General features: G+C 40.3%; 11 non-coding genes across 11 annotated transcripts; all 11 read left to right on the plus strand.

The window, feature by feature from the left end:
• Positions 1–188: 188 nt before the first annotated feature.
• Positions 189–260, plus strand: trnah-gug (transfer RNA histidin (anticodon GUG)). The gene has a single exon. It is a non-coding gene; the product is annotated as a tRNA-His (tRNA).
• A 310-nt stretch (positions 261–570) lies between these two features.
• trnag-ucc (transfer RNA glycine (anticodon UCC)) lies at positions 571–642 on the plus strand. Its single transcript has one exon. It is a non-coding gene; the product is annotated as a tRNA-Gly (tRNA).
• Positions 643–2604: 1962 nt separating this feature from the next.
• trnah-gug (transfer RNA histidin (anticodon GUG)) lies at positions 2605–2676 on the plus strand. Its single transcript has one exon. It is a non-coding gene; the product is annotated as a tRNA-His (tRNA).
• Positions 2677–2986: 310 nt separating this feature from the next.
• On the plus strand, positions 2987–3058 carry trnag-ucc (transfer RNA glycine (anticodon UCC)). The gene has a single exon. It is a non-coding gene; the product is annotated as a tRNA-Gly (tRNA).
• A 1960-nt stretch (positions 3059–5018) lies between these two features.
• On the plus strand, positions 5019–5090 carry trnah-gug (transfer RNA histidin (anticodon GUG)). Its single transcript has one exon. It is a non-coding gene; the product is annotated as a tRNA-His (tRNA).
• A 310-nt stretch (positions 5091–5400) lies between these two features.
• trnag-ucc (transfer RNA glycine (anticodon UCC)) lies at positions 5401–5472 on the plus strand. Its single transcript has one exon. It is a non-coding gene; the product is annotated as a tRNA-Gly (tRNA).
• Positions 5473–7432: 1960 nt separating this feature from the next.
• On the plus strand, positions 7433–7504 carry trnah-gug (transfer RNA histidin (anticodon GUG)). The gene has a single exon. It is a non-coding gene; the product is annotated as a tRNA-His (tRNA).
• Positions 7505–7814: 310 nt separating this feature from the next.
• On the plus strand, positions 7815–7886 carry trnag-ucc (transfer RNA glycine (anticodon UCC)). Its single transcript has one exon. It is a non-coding gene; the product is annotated as a tRNA-Gly (tRNA).
• A 1961-nt stretch (positions 7887–9847) lies between these two features.
• Positions 9848–9919, plus strand: trnah-gug (transfer RNA histidin (anticodon GUG)). Its single transcript has one exon. It is a non-coding gene; the product is annotated as a tRNA-His (tRNA).
• A 310-nt stretch (positions 9920–10229) lies between these two features.
• On the plus strand, positions 10230–10301 carry trnag-ucc (transfer RNA glycine (anticodon UCC)). The gene has a single exon. It is a non-coding gene; the product is annotated as a tRNA-Gly (tRNA).
• Positions 10302–12643: 2342 nt separating this feature from the next.
• On the plus strand, positions 12644–12715 carry trnag-ucc (transfer RNA glycine (anticodon UCC)). Its single transcript has one exon. It is a non-coding gene; the product is annotated as a tRNA-Gly (tRNA).
• Positions 12716–13875: the final 1160 nt, after the last annotated feature.

Consider the following 13875-nt stretch of genomic DNA (forward strand, 5'->3'; position numbering starts at 1 on the left):
ATGAGCCAGGTAAAGGGGAATCATCCTCTGATTGGCGCAGGGAAAGAAACGAAAGATTCTAAAAATGAAAGTAGCCTAATTAAAACAATAAAACAAAACACATAGCAGCGACCTGCTGCAATTGTTCTGCCGTGTGTGTAGCACGGAGTGCCCAGCTGACAAAACAAACACGAGCTTCTCGGTAGTTCGCCGTGATCGTATAGTGGTTAGTACTTTGCGTTGTGGCCGCAACAACCCCGGTTCGAATCCGGGTCACGGCAGGTGCAATCCTCACACGGCAGAGAAGCTTGTTCTTTTTTTTCACACGCCATCTTCATGGCATGCACCTTTTTGAAAGAAAATAGAATACAATAATTGCTTCATCGTGTTAGTACAGGCATGATGCACACCAGCCTGCTGTGTATGAAATAATAATTACAGAAATAATCAATCTATAAACACCATAAAAATCTCCCACAAACACCAGTCGCTGTATTAACGCTTATCGAGTAGAGGCAAGACGGGACCTGTCCCAGCAGCCAACGTTACAGTGGCTTAATTCAATCTTTGAAGGTGATTTTGAGAACGGAGGCGTTGGTGGTATAGTGGTGAGCATAGCTGCCTTCCAAGCAGTTGACCCGGGTTCGATTCCCGGCCAACGCAAGTCTTTTTTGAACTTTTTCATTTAACATTGGAATAAAGCGTAATACATTCCCCAACTAATTTGCCTTACTGGTTAATAGTCTTAAAAGCATAACTTTGAAAGTATCACTGTGAGTTATAATGATCTGTGAGGTGATATTAGTCACTACATTAAGCCCCATCAAACGAATGTGTTCATTTGGAATCATGCATTGATAATGCGTTGTCGGGAAAACTGCAAATATGTATGGAAGCGTGAGTTGAATGATTAATCACATTCTAAGGATTGATATGGTCCTGTTGTTCGTCCTGCCACATAACAATGGCGTTGCAGTTACATGCGCTGCAAAATCAAATATTTAAAATTAAACAACCATCTGATAAAACTTACTGCAGCCGGATTGTTTTAGACACACATGGGCGCATGAAAAAAATGAAACATATGTTACCAAAATAGTCATTTGCTGTATGATGTACAGCAACTGTGAAATGAATGGTTTTATAATCTGTTATGTGAGACTTCTGTTGAATTTTTAAGCATTTGATTCCCTGTGTACACAAAGATGGCAGTCCTGATTTAACGAGTGGGCAAGCAGAGCTCTCGGTGACTGATTTGTCAGTCTTTTTCAGTCACGTGATTGAGCGCCTTCCCGGCAATGCATCGTAATTAGAAAAGTGGAATGCAAGATATTGAACACGGACACATCCGGGATTTGAACCCGGGAACTCGCGCACCCGAAGCAAGAATCATACCCCTAGATTAAACAGCCAAATGCTGGCGGCGATTTGGTTCCACGAGCTTCCAAAGAAGCGTAGACCTAGATGCTCTGTATTGAGGAATTAGTGTCACCTTGCTGTGTGCCTGTTAGGGGCAGTCTGATTTGCTTTACCTGGCGGCTAGCATTTCTATGGGCATCGAGAGGTGGTCGCTATAAATGAGGAAACTTGTTAAGATAGGATTTAGTTTCGATATGCATACATAAAAAATAAACAAAACAAAACTGTGTTTCGTTGTTTTGCAAAGGGATGCACTGCAATTTGTTATATTTTATTTTATTCTTGCGAGCACGCAGCTGTTTTATATATTCATTTTAAATAGATTGGGGGAAATTGGTACTGTGTACTTTACAAATGTAATCTAGATTGTAACGAGACCATTCAAGTGCTGACGTTGTTGTCTACTTTGTATGTACCACAAAAAGAACAGATTTGCTGAACTGGTTAATTAACCTTACTATAAAAAACTGATAGATCCAAGTATTTTATATAAACTGCAATACTATAATATGTGGTAACTAGTTGAATTAACTTCACTATAAGAAACTGCTAGATTAAGAGTTTGTTTAATTGTATCATCTCTATATGTACCTACTAGACAATTGTTAGATGGTGATGTGAAAGTGGAATTGTCATATTGTTTACATTGTTGTTAATGTGCTTGAGATTTTGAAAACAATTATTAATTAAAACTTGTAAAGATTATTTTTGGAGTATGATTGCTTGATTTCTCCTGGATAAAAGAGTTTGTGCGGGAACCAACCACTCGAGGTCCTTCTCCTCAATAAACACACGGTGGCGTAGTGAAAATAACATAAATTTCGCTATCTGTATATAAAGACCTGCTACACTTCAATACTACTGCCGCTACTCGGACACCACACACGGAATCATTGTAAACACACCGCCATAGCACAGGCTGCCGACCAGCCATACCGCCGCCGTCACGAGAGCCTCCCATTCCCTTACATCCTGCTTCCTATTCCGCTCCCCCTTGTCTTTAAAACCAGCCTTTGAAATGAGCCAGGTAAAGGGGAATCATCCTCTGATTGGCGCAGGGAAAGAAACGAAAGATTCTAAAAATGAAAGTAGCCTAATTAAAGCAATAAAACAAAACACATAGCAGCGACCTGCTGCAATTGTTCTGCCGTGTGTGTAGCACGGAGTGCCCAGCTGACAAAACAAACACGAGCTTCTCGGTAGTTCGCCGTGATCGTATAGTGGTTAGTACTTTGCGTTGTGGCCGCAACAACCCCGGTTCGAATCCGGGTCACGGCAGGTGCAATCCTCACACGGCAGAGAAGCTTGTTCTTTTTTTTCACACGCCATCTTCATGGCATGCACCTTTTTGAAAGAAAATAGAATACAATAATTGCTTCATCGTGTTAGTACAGGCATGATGCACACCAGCCTGCTGTGTACGAAATAATAATTACAGAAATAATCAATCTATAAACACCATAAAAATCTCCCACAAACACCAGTCGCTGTATTAACGCTTATCGAGTAGAGGCAAGACGGGACCTGTCCCAGCAGCCAACGTTACAGTGGCTTAATTCAATCTTTGAAGGTGATTTTGAGAACGGAGGCGTTGGTGGTATAGTGGTGAGCATAGCTGCCTTCCAAGCAGTTGACCCGGGTTCGATTCCCGGCCAACGCAAGTCTTTTTTGAACTTTTTCATTTAACATTGGAATAAAGCGTAATACATTCCCCAACTAATTTGCCTTACTGGTTAATAGTCTTAAAAGCATAACTTTGAAAGTATCACTGTGAGTTATAATGATCTGTGAGGTGATATTAGTCACTACATTAAGCCCCATCAAACGAATGTGTTCATTTGGAATCATGCATTGATAATGCGTTGTCGGGAAAACTGCAAATATGTATGGAAGCGTGAGTTGAATGATTAATCACATTCAAAGGATTGATATGGTCCTGTTGTTCGTCCTGCCACATAACAATGGCGTTGCAGTTACATGCGCTGCAAAATCAAATATTTAAAATTAAACAACCATCTGATAAAACTTACTGCAGCCGGATTGTTTTAGACACACATGGGCGCATGAAAAAAATCAAACATATGTTACCAAAATAGTCATTGCTGTATGATGTACAGCAACTGTGAAATGAATGGTTTTATAATCTGTTATGTGAGACTTCTGTTGAATTTTTAAGCATTTGATTCCCTGTGTACACAAAGATGGCAGTCCTGATTTAACGAGTGGGCAAGCAGAGCTCTCGGTGACTGATTTGTCAGTCTTTTTCAGTCACGTGATTGAGCGCCTTCCCGGCAATGCATCGTAATTAGAAAAGTGGAATGCAAGATATTGAACACGGACACATCCGGGATTTGAACCCGGGAACTCGCGCACCCGAAGCAAGAATCATACCCCTAGATTAAACAGCCAAATGCTGGCGGCGATTTGGTTCCACGAGCTTCCAAAGAAGCGTAGACCTAGATGCTCTGTATTGAGGAATTTGTGTCACTTGCTGTGTGCCTGTTAGGGGCAGTCTGATTTGCTTTACCTGGAGGCTAGCATTTCTATGGGCATCGAGAGGTGGTCGCTATAAATGAGGAAACTTGTTAAGATAGGATTTAGTTTCGATATACATACATAAAAAATAAACAAAACAAAACTGTGTTTCGTTGTTTTGCAAAGGGATGCACTGCAATTTGTTATATTTTATTTTATTCTTGCGAGCACGCAGCTGTTTTATATATTCATTTTAAATAGATTGGGGGAAATTGGTACTGTGTACTTTACAAATGTAATCTAGATTGTAACGAGACCATTCAAGTGCTGACGTTGTTGTCTACTTTGTATGTACCACAAAAAGAACAGATTTGCTGAACTGGTTAATTAACCTTACTATAAAAAACTGATAGATCCAAGTATTTTATATAAACTGCAATACTATAATATGTGGTAACTAGTTGAATTAACTTCACTATAAGAAACTGCTAGATTAAGAGTTTGTTTAATTGTATCAGCTCTATATGTATCTACTAGACAATTGTTAGATGGTGAAGTGAAAGTGGAATTGTCATATTGTTTACATTGTTGTTAATGTGCTTGAGATTTTGAAAACAATTATTAATTAAAACTTGTAAAGATTATTTTTGGAGTATGATTGCTTGATGTCTCCTGGATAAAAGAGTTTGTGCGGGAACCAACCACTCGAGGTCCTTGTCCTCAATAAACACACGGTGGCGTAGTGAAAATAACATAAATTTCGCTATCTGTATATAAAGACCTGCTACACTTCAATACTACTGCCGCTACTCGGACACCACACACGGAATCATTGTAAACACACCGCCATAGCACAGGCTGCCGGCCAGCCATACCGCCGCCGTCACGAGAGCCTCCCGTTCCCTTACATCCTGCTTCCTATTCCGCTCCCCCTTGTCTTTAAAACCAGCCTTTGAAATGAGCCAGGTAAAGAGGAATCATCCTCTGATTGGCGCAGGGAAAGAAACGAAAGATTCTAAAAATGAAAGTAGCCTAATTAAAACAATAAAACAAAACATATAGCAGCGAACTGCTGCAATTGTTCTGCCGTGTGTGTAGCACGGAGTGCCCAGCTGACAAAACAAACACGAGCTTCTCGGTAGTTCGCCGTGATCGTATAGTGGTTAGTACTTTGCGTTGTGGCCGCAAAAACTCCGGTTCGAATCCGGGTCACGGCAGGTGCAATCCTCACACGGCAGAGAAGCTTGTTCTTTTTTTTCACACGCCATCTTCATGGCATGCACCTTTTTGAAAGAAAATAGAATACAATAATTGCTTCATCGTGTTAGTACAGGCATGATGCACACCAGCCTGCTGTGTATGAAATAATAATTACAGAAATAATCAATCTATAAACACCATAAAAATCTCCCACAAACACCAGTCGCTGTATTAACGCTTATCGAGTAGAGGCAAGACGGGACCTGTCCCAGCAGCCAACGTTACAGTGGCTTAATTCAATCTTTGAAGGTGATTTTGAGAACGGAGGCGTTGGTGGTATAGTGGTGAGCATAGCTGCCTTCCAAGCAGTTGACCCGGGTTCGATTCCCGGCCAACGCAAGTCTTTTTTGAACTTTTTCATTTAACACTGGAATAAAGCGTAATACATTCCCCAACTAATTTGCCTTACTGGTTAATAGTCTTAAAAGCATAACTTTGAAAGTATCACTGTGAGTTATAATGATCTGTGAGGTGATATTAGTCACTACATTATCCCCATCAAACGAATGTGTTCATTTGGAATCATGCATTGATAATGCGTTGTCGGGAAAACTGCAAATATGTATGGAAGCGTGAGTTGAATGATTAATCACATTCTAAGGATTGATATGGTCCTGTTGTTCGTCCTGCCACATAACAATGGCGTTGCAGTTACATGCGCTGCAAAATCAAATATTTAAAATTAAACAACCATCTGATAAAACTTACTGCAGCCGGATTGTTTTAGACACACATGGGCGCATGAAAAAATGAAACATATGTTACCAAAATAGTCATTTGCTGTATGATGTACTGCAACTGTGAAATGAATGGTTTTATAATCTGTTATGTGAGACTTCTGTTGAATTTTTAAGCATTTGATTCCCTGTGTACACAAAGATGGCAGTCCTGATTTAACGAGTGGGCAAGCAGAGCTCTCGGTGACTGATTTGTCAGTCTTTTTCAGTCACGTGATTGAGCGCCTTCCCGGCAATGCATCGTAATTAGAAAAGTGTAATGCAAGATATTGAACACGGACACATCCGGGATTTGAACCCGGGAACTCGCGCACCCGAAGCAAGAATCATACCCCTAGATTAAACAGCCAAATGCTGGCGGCAATTTGGTTCCACGAGCTTCCAAAGAAGCGTAGACCTAGAAGCTCTGTATTGAGGAATTTGTGTCACCTTGCTGTGTGCCTGTTAGGGGCAGTCTGATTTGCTTTACCTGGCGGCTAGCATTTCTATGGGCATCGAGAGGTGGTCGCTATAAATGAGGAAACTTGTTAAGATAGGATTTAGTTTCGATATGCATACATAAAAAATAAACAAAACAAAACTGTGTTTCGTTGTTTTGCAAAGGGATGCACTGCAATTTGTTATATTTTATTTTATTCTTGCGAGCACGCAGCTGTTTTATATATTCATTTTAAATAGATTGGGGGAAATTGGTACTGTGTACTTTACAAATGTAATCTAGATTGTAACGAGACCATTCAAGTGCTGACGTTGTTGTCTACTTTGTATGTACCACAAAAAGAACAGATTTGCTGAACTGGTTAATTAACCTTACTATAAAAAACTGATAGATCCAAGTATTTTATATAAACTGCAATACTATAATATGTGGTAACTAGTTGAATTAACTTCACTATAAGAAACTGCTAGATTAAGAGTTTGTTTAATTGTATCATCTCTATATGTACCTACTAGACAATTGTTAGATGGTGAAGTGAAAGTGGAATTGTCATATTGTTTACATTGTTGTTAATGTGCTTGAGATTTTGAAAACAATTATTAATTAAAACTTGTAAAGATTATTTTTGGAGTATGATTGCTTGATTTCTCCTGGATAAAAGAGTTTGTGCGGGAACCAACCACTCGAGGTCCTTCTCCTCAATAAACACACGGTGGCGTAGTGAAAATAACATAAATTTCGCTATCTGTATATAAAGACCTGCTACACTTCAATACTACTGCCGCTACTCGGACACCACACACGGAATCATTGTAAACACACCGCCATAGCACAGGCTGCCGACCAGCCATACCGCCGCCGTCACGAGAGCCTCCCATTCCCTTACATCCTGCTTCCTATTCCGCTCCCCCTTGTCTTTAAAACCAGCCTTTGAAATGAGCCAGGTAAAGGGGAATCATCCTCTGATTGGCGCAGGGAAAGAAACGAAAGATTCTAAAAATGAAAGTAGCCTAATTAAAACAATAAAACAAAACACATAGCAGCGACCTGCTGCAATTGTTCTGCCGTGTGTGTAGCACGGAGTGCCCAGCTGACAAAACAAACACGAGCTTCTCGGTAGTTCGCCGTGATCGTATAGTGGTTAGTACTTTGCGTTGTGGCCGCAACAACCCCGGTTCGAATCCGGGTCACGGCAGGTGCAATCCTCACACGGCAGAGAAGCTTGTTCTTTTTTTTCACACGCCATCTTCATGGCATGCACCTTTTTGAAAGAAAATAGAATACAATAATTGCTTCATCGTGTTAGTACAGGCATGATGCACACCAGCCTGCTGTGTACGAAATAATAATTACAGAAATAATCAATCTATAAACACCATAAAAATCTCCCACAAACACCAGTCGCTGTATTAACGCTTATCGAGTAGAGGCAAGACGGGACCTGTCCCAGCAGCCAACGTTACAGTGGCTTAATTCAATCTTTGAAGGTGATTTTGAGAACGGAGGCGTTGGTGGTATAGTGGTGAGCATAGCTGCCTTCCAAGCAGTTGACCCGGGTTCGATTCCCGGCCAACGCAAGTCTTTTTTGAACTTTTTCATTTAACATTGGAATAAAGCGTAATACATTCCCCAACTAATTTGCCTTACTGGTTAATAGTCTTAAAAGCATAACTTTGAAAGTATCACTGTGAGTTATAATGATCTGTGAGGTGATATTAGTCACTACATTAAGCCCCATCAAACGAATGTGTTCATTTGGAATCATGCATTGATAATGCGTTGTCGGGAAAACTGCAAATATGTATGGAAGCGTGAGTTGAATGATTAATCACATTCAAAGGATTGATATGGTCCTGTTGTTCGTCCTGCCACATAACAATGGCGTTGCAGTTACATGCGCTGCAAAATCAAATATTTAAAATTAAACAACCATCTGATAAAACTTACTGCAGCCGGATTGTTTTAGACACACATGGGCGCATGAAAAAAATGAAACATATGTTACCAAAATAGTCATTGCTGTATGATGTACAGCAACTGTGAAATGATTGGTTTTATAATCTGTTATGTGAGACTTCTGTTGAATTTTTAAGCATTTGATTCCCTGTGTACACAAAGATGGCAGTCCTGATTTAACGAGTGGGCAAGCAGAGCTCTCGGTGACTGATTTGTCAGTCTTTTTCAGTCACGTGATTGAGCGCCTTCCCGGCAATGCATCGTAATTAGAAAAGTGGAATGCAAGATATTGAACACGGACACATCCGGGATTTGAACCCGGGAACTCGCGCACCCGAAGCAAGAATCATACCCCTAGATTAAACAGCCAAATGCTGGCGGCGATTTGGTTCCACGAGCTTCCAAAGAAGCGTAGACCTAGATGCTCTGTATTGAGGAATTTGTGTCACCTTGCTGTGTGCCTGTTAGGGGCAGTCTGATTTGCTTTACCTGGAGGCTAGCATTTCTATGGGCATCGAGAGGTGGTCGCTATAAATGAGGAAACTTGTTAAGATAGGATTTAGTTTCGATATACATACATAAAAAATAAACAAAACAAAACTGTGTTTCGTTGTTTTGCAAAGGGATGCACTGCAATTTGTTATATTTTATTTTATTCTTGCGAGCACGCAGCTGTTTTATATATTCATTTTAAATAGATTGGGGGAAATTGGTACTGTGTACTTTACAAATGTAATCTAGATTGTAACGAGACCATTCAAGTGCTGACGTTGTTGTCTACTTTGTATGTACCACAAAAAGAACAGATTTGCTGAACTGGTTAATTAACCTTACTATAAAATACTGATAGATCCAAGTATTTTATATAAACTGCAATACTATAATATGTGGTAACTAGTTGAATTAACTTCACTATAAGAAACTGCTAGATTAAGAGTTTGTTTAATTGTATCATCTCTATATGTACCTACTAGACAATTGTTAGATGGTGATGTGAAAGTGGAATTGTCATATTGTTTACATTGTTGTTAATGTGCTTGAGATTTTGAAAACAATTATTAATTAAAACTTGTAAAGATTATTTTTGGAGTATGATTGCTTGATTTCTCCTGGATAAAAGAGTTTGTGCGGGAACCAACCACTCGAGGTCCTTCTCCTCAATAAACACACGGTGGCGTAGTGAAAATAACATAAATTTCGCTATCTGTATATAAAGACCTGCTACACTTCAATACTACTGCCGCTACTCGGACACCACACACGGAATCATTGTAAACACACCGCCATAGCACAGGCTGCCGACCAGCCATACCGCCGCCGTCACGAGAGCCTCCCATTCCCTTACATCCTGCTTCCTATTCCGCTCCCCCTTGTCTTTAAAACCAGCCTTTGAAATGAGCCAGGTAAAGGGGAATCATCCTCTGATTGGCGCAGGGAAAGAAACGAAAGATTCTAAAAATGAAAGTAGCCTAATTAAAACAATAAAACAAAACACATAGCAGCGACCTGCTGCAATTGTTCTGCCGTGTGTGTAGCACGGAGTGCCCAGCTGACAAAACAAACACGAGCTTCTCGGTAGTTCGCCGTGATCGTATAGTGGTTAGTACTTTGCGTTGTGGCCGCAACAACCCCGGTTCGAATCCGGGTCACGGCAGGTGCAATCCTCACACGGCAGAGAAGCTTGTTCTTTTTTTTCACACGCCATCTTCATGGCATGCACCTTTTTGAAAGAAAATAGAATACAATAATTGCTTCATCGTGTTAGTACAGGCATGATGCACACCAGCCTGCTGTGTACGAAATAATAATTACAGAAATAATCAATCTATAAACACCATAAAAATCTCCCACAAACACCAGTCGCTGTATTAACGCTTATCGAGTAGAGGCAAGACGGGACCTGTCCCAGCAGCCAACGTTACAGTGGCTTAATTCAATCTTTGAAGGTGATTTTGAGAACGGAGGCGTTGGTGGTATAGTGGTGAGCATAGCTGCCTTCCAAGCAGTTGACCCGGGTTCGATTCCCGGCCAACGCAAGTCTTTTTTGAACTTTTTCATTTAACATTGGAATAAAGCGTAATACATTCCCCAACTAATTTGCCTTACTGGTTAATAGTCTTAAAAGCATAACTTTGAAAGTATCACTGTGAGTTATAATGATCTGTGAGGTGATATTAGTCACTACATTAAGCCCCATCAAACGAATGTGTTCATTTGGAATCATGCATTGATAATGCGTTGTCGGGAAAACTGCAAATATGTATGGAAGCGTGAGTTGAATGATTAATCACATTCAAAGGATTGATATGGTCCTGTTGTTCGTCCTGCCACATAACAATGGCGTTGCAGTTACATGCGCTGCAAAATCAAATATTTAAAATTAAACAACCATCTGATAAAACTTACTGCAGCCGGATTGTTTTAGACACACATGGGCGCATGAAAAAAATGAAACATATGTTACCAAAATAGTCATTGCTGTATGATGTACAGCAACTGTGAAATGAATGGTTTTATAATCTGTTATGTGAGACTTCTGTTGAATTTTTAAGCATTTGATTCCCTGTGTACACAAAGATGGCAGTCCTGATTTAACGAGTGGGCAAGCAGAGCTCTCGGTGACTGATTTGTCAGTCTTTTTCAGTCACGTGATTGAGCGCCTTCCCGGCAATGCATCGTAATTAGAAAAGTGGAATGCAAGATATTGAACACGGACACATCCGGGATTTGAACCCGGGAACTCGCGCACCCGAAGCAAGAATCATACCCCTAGATTAAACAGCCAAATGCTGGCGGCGATTTGGTTCCACGAGCTTCCAAAGAAGCGTAGACCTAGATGCTCTGTATTGAGGAATTTGTGTCACTTGCTGTGTGCCTGTTAGGGGCAGTCTGATTTGCTTTACCTGGAGGCTAGCATTTCTATGGGCATCGAGAGGTGGTCGCTATAAATGAGGAAACTTGTTAAGATAGGATTTAGTTTCGATATACATACATAAAAAATAAACAAAACAAAACTGTGTTTCGTTGTTTTGCAAAGGGATGCACTGCAATTTGTTATATTTTATTTTATTCTTGCGAGCACGCAGCTGTTTTATATATTCATTTTAAATAGATTGGGGGAAATTGGTACTGTGTACTTTACAAATGTAATCTAGATTGTAACGAGACCATTCAAGTGCTGACGTTGTTGTCTACTTTGTATGTACCACAAAAAGAACAGATTTGCTGAACTGGTTAATTAACCTTACTATAAAAAACTGATAGATCCAAGTATTTTATATAAACTGCAATACTATAATATGTGGTAACTAGTTGAATTAACTTCACTATAAGAAACTGCTAGATTAAGAGTTTGTTTAATTGTATCAGCTCTATATGTATCTACTAGACAATTGTTAGATGGTGAAGTGAAAGTGGAATTGTCATATTGTTTACATTGTTGTTAATGTGCTTGAGATTTTGAAAACAATTATTAATTAAAACTTGTAAAGATTATTTTTGGAGTATGATTGCTTGATGTCTCCTGGATAAAAGAGTTTGTGCGGGAACCAACCACTCGAGGTCCTTGTCCTCAATAAACACACGGTGGCGTAGTGAAAATAACATAAATTTCGCTATCTGTATGTAAAGACCTGCTACACTTCAATACTACTGCCGCTACTCGGACACCACACACGGAATCATTGTAAACACACCGCCATAGCACAGGCTGCCGACCAGCCAAACCGCCGCCGTCACGAGAGCCTCCCGTTCCCTTACATCCTGCTTCCTATTCCGCTCCCCCTTGTCTTTAAAACCAGCCTTTGAAATGAGCCAGGTAAAGGGGAATCATCCTCTGATTGGCGCAGGGAAAGAAACGAAAGATTCTAAAAATGAAAGTAGCCTAATTAAAACAATAAAACAAAACACATAGCAGCGACCTGCTGCAATTGTTCTGCCGTGTGTGTAGCACGGAGTGCCCAGCTGACAAAACAAACACGAGCTTCTCGGTAGTTCGCCGTGATCGTATAGTGGTTAGTACTTTGCGTTGTGGCCGCAACAACCCCGGATCGTATCCGGGTCACGGCAGGTGCAATCCTCACACGGCAGAGAAGCTTGTTCTTTTTTTTCACACGCCATCTTCATGGCATGCACCTTTTTGAAAGAAAATAGAATACAATAATTGCTTCATCGTGTTAGTACAGGCATGATGCACACCAGCCTGCTGTGTATGAAATAATAATTACAGAAATAATCAATCTATAAACACCATAAAAATCTCCCACAAACACCAGTCGCTGTATTAACGCTTATCGAGTAGAGGCAAGACGGGACCTGTCCCAGCAGCCAACGTTACAGTGGCTTAATTCAATCTTTGAAGGTGATTTTGAGAACGGAGGCGTTGGTGGTATAGTGGTGAGCATAGCTGCCTTCCAAGCAGTTGACCCGGGTTCGATTCCCGGCCAACGCAAGTCTTTTTTGAACTTTTTCATTTAACATTGGAATAAAGCGTAATACATTCCCCAACTAATTTGCCTTACTGGTTAATAGTCTTAAAAGCATAACTTTGAAAGTATCACTGTGAGTTATAATGATCTGTGAGGTGATATTAGTCACTACATTAAGCCCCATCAAACGAATGTGTTCATTTGGAATCATGCATTGATAATGCGTTGTCGGGAAAACTGCAAATATGTATGGAAGCGTGAGTTGAATGATTAATCACATTCAAAGGATTGATATGGTCCTGTTGTTCGTCCTGCCACATAACAATGGCGTTGCAGTTACATGCGCTGCAAAATCAAATATTTAAAATTAAACAACCATCTGATAAAACTTACTGCAGCCGGATTGTTTTAGACACACATGGGCGCATGAAAAAAATCAAACATATGTTACCAAAATAGTCATTGCTGTATGATGTACAGCAACTGTGAAATGAATGGTTTTATAATCTGTTATGTGAGACTTCTGTTGAATTTTTAAGCATTTGATTCCCTGTGTACACAAAGATGGCAGTCCTGATTTAACGAGTGGGCAAGCAGAGCTCTCGGTGACTGATTTTTCAGTCTTTTTCAGTCACGTGATTGAGCGCCTTCCCGGCAATGCATCGTAATTAGAAAAGTGGAATGCAAGATATTGAACACGGACACATCCGGGATTTGAACCCGGGAACTCGCGCACCCGAAGCAAGAATCATACCCCTAGATTAAACAGCCAAATGCTGGCGGCGATTTGGTTCCACGAGCTTCCAAAGAAGCGTAGACCTAGATGCTCTGTATTGAGGAATTAGTGTCACCTTGCTGTGTGCCTGTTAGGGGCAGTCTGATTTGCTTTACCTGGCGGCTAGCATTTCTATGGGCATCGAGAGGTGGTCGCTATAAATGAGGAAACTTGTTAAGATAGGATTTAGTTTCGATATGCATACATACACATAAAAATAAACAAAACAAAACTGTGTTTCGTTGTTTTGCAAAGGGATGCACTGCAATTTGTTATATTTTATTTTATTCTTGCGAGCACGCAGCTGTTTTATATATTCATTTTAAATAGATTGGGGGAAATTGGTACTGTGTACTTTACAAATGTAATCTAGATTGTAACGAGACCATTCAAGTGCTGACGTTGTTG

Source organism: Acipenser ruthenus, chromosome 48 (assembly GCF_902713425.1).
Source record: "Acipenser ruthenus chromosome 48, fAciRut3.2 maternal haplotype, whole genome shotgun sequence".
In the NCBI taxonomy this organism is placed as follows: Eukaryota; Metazoa; Chordata; class Actinopteri; order Acipenseriformes; family Acipenseridae; genus Acipenser; species Acipenser ruthenus.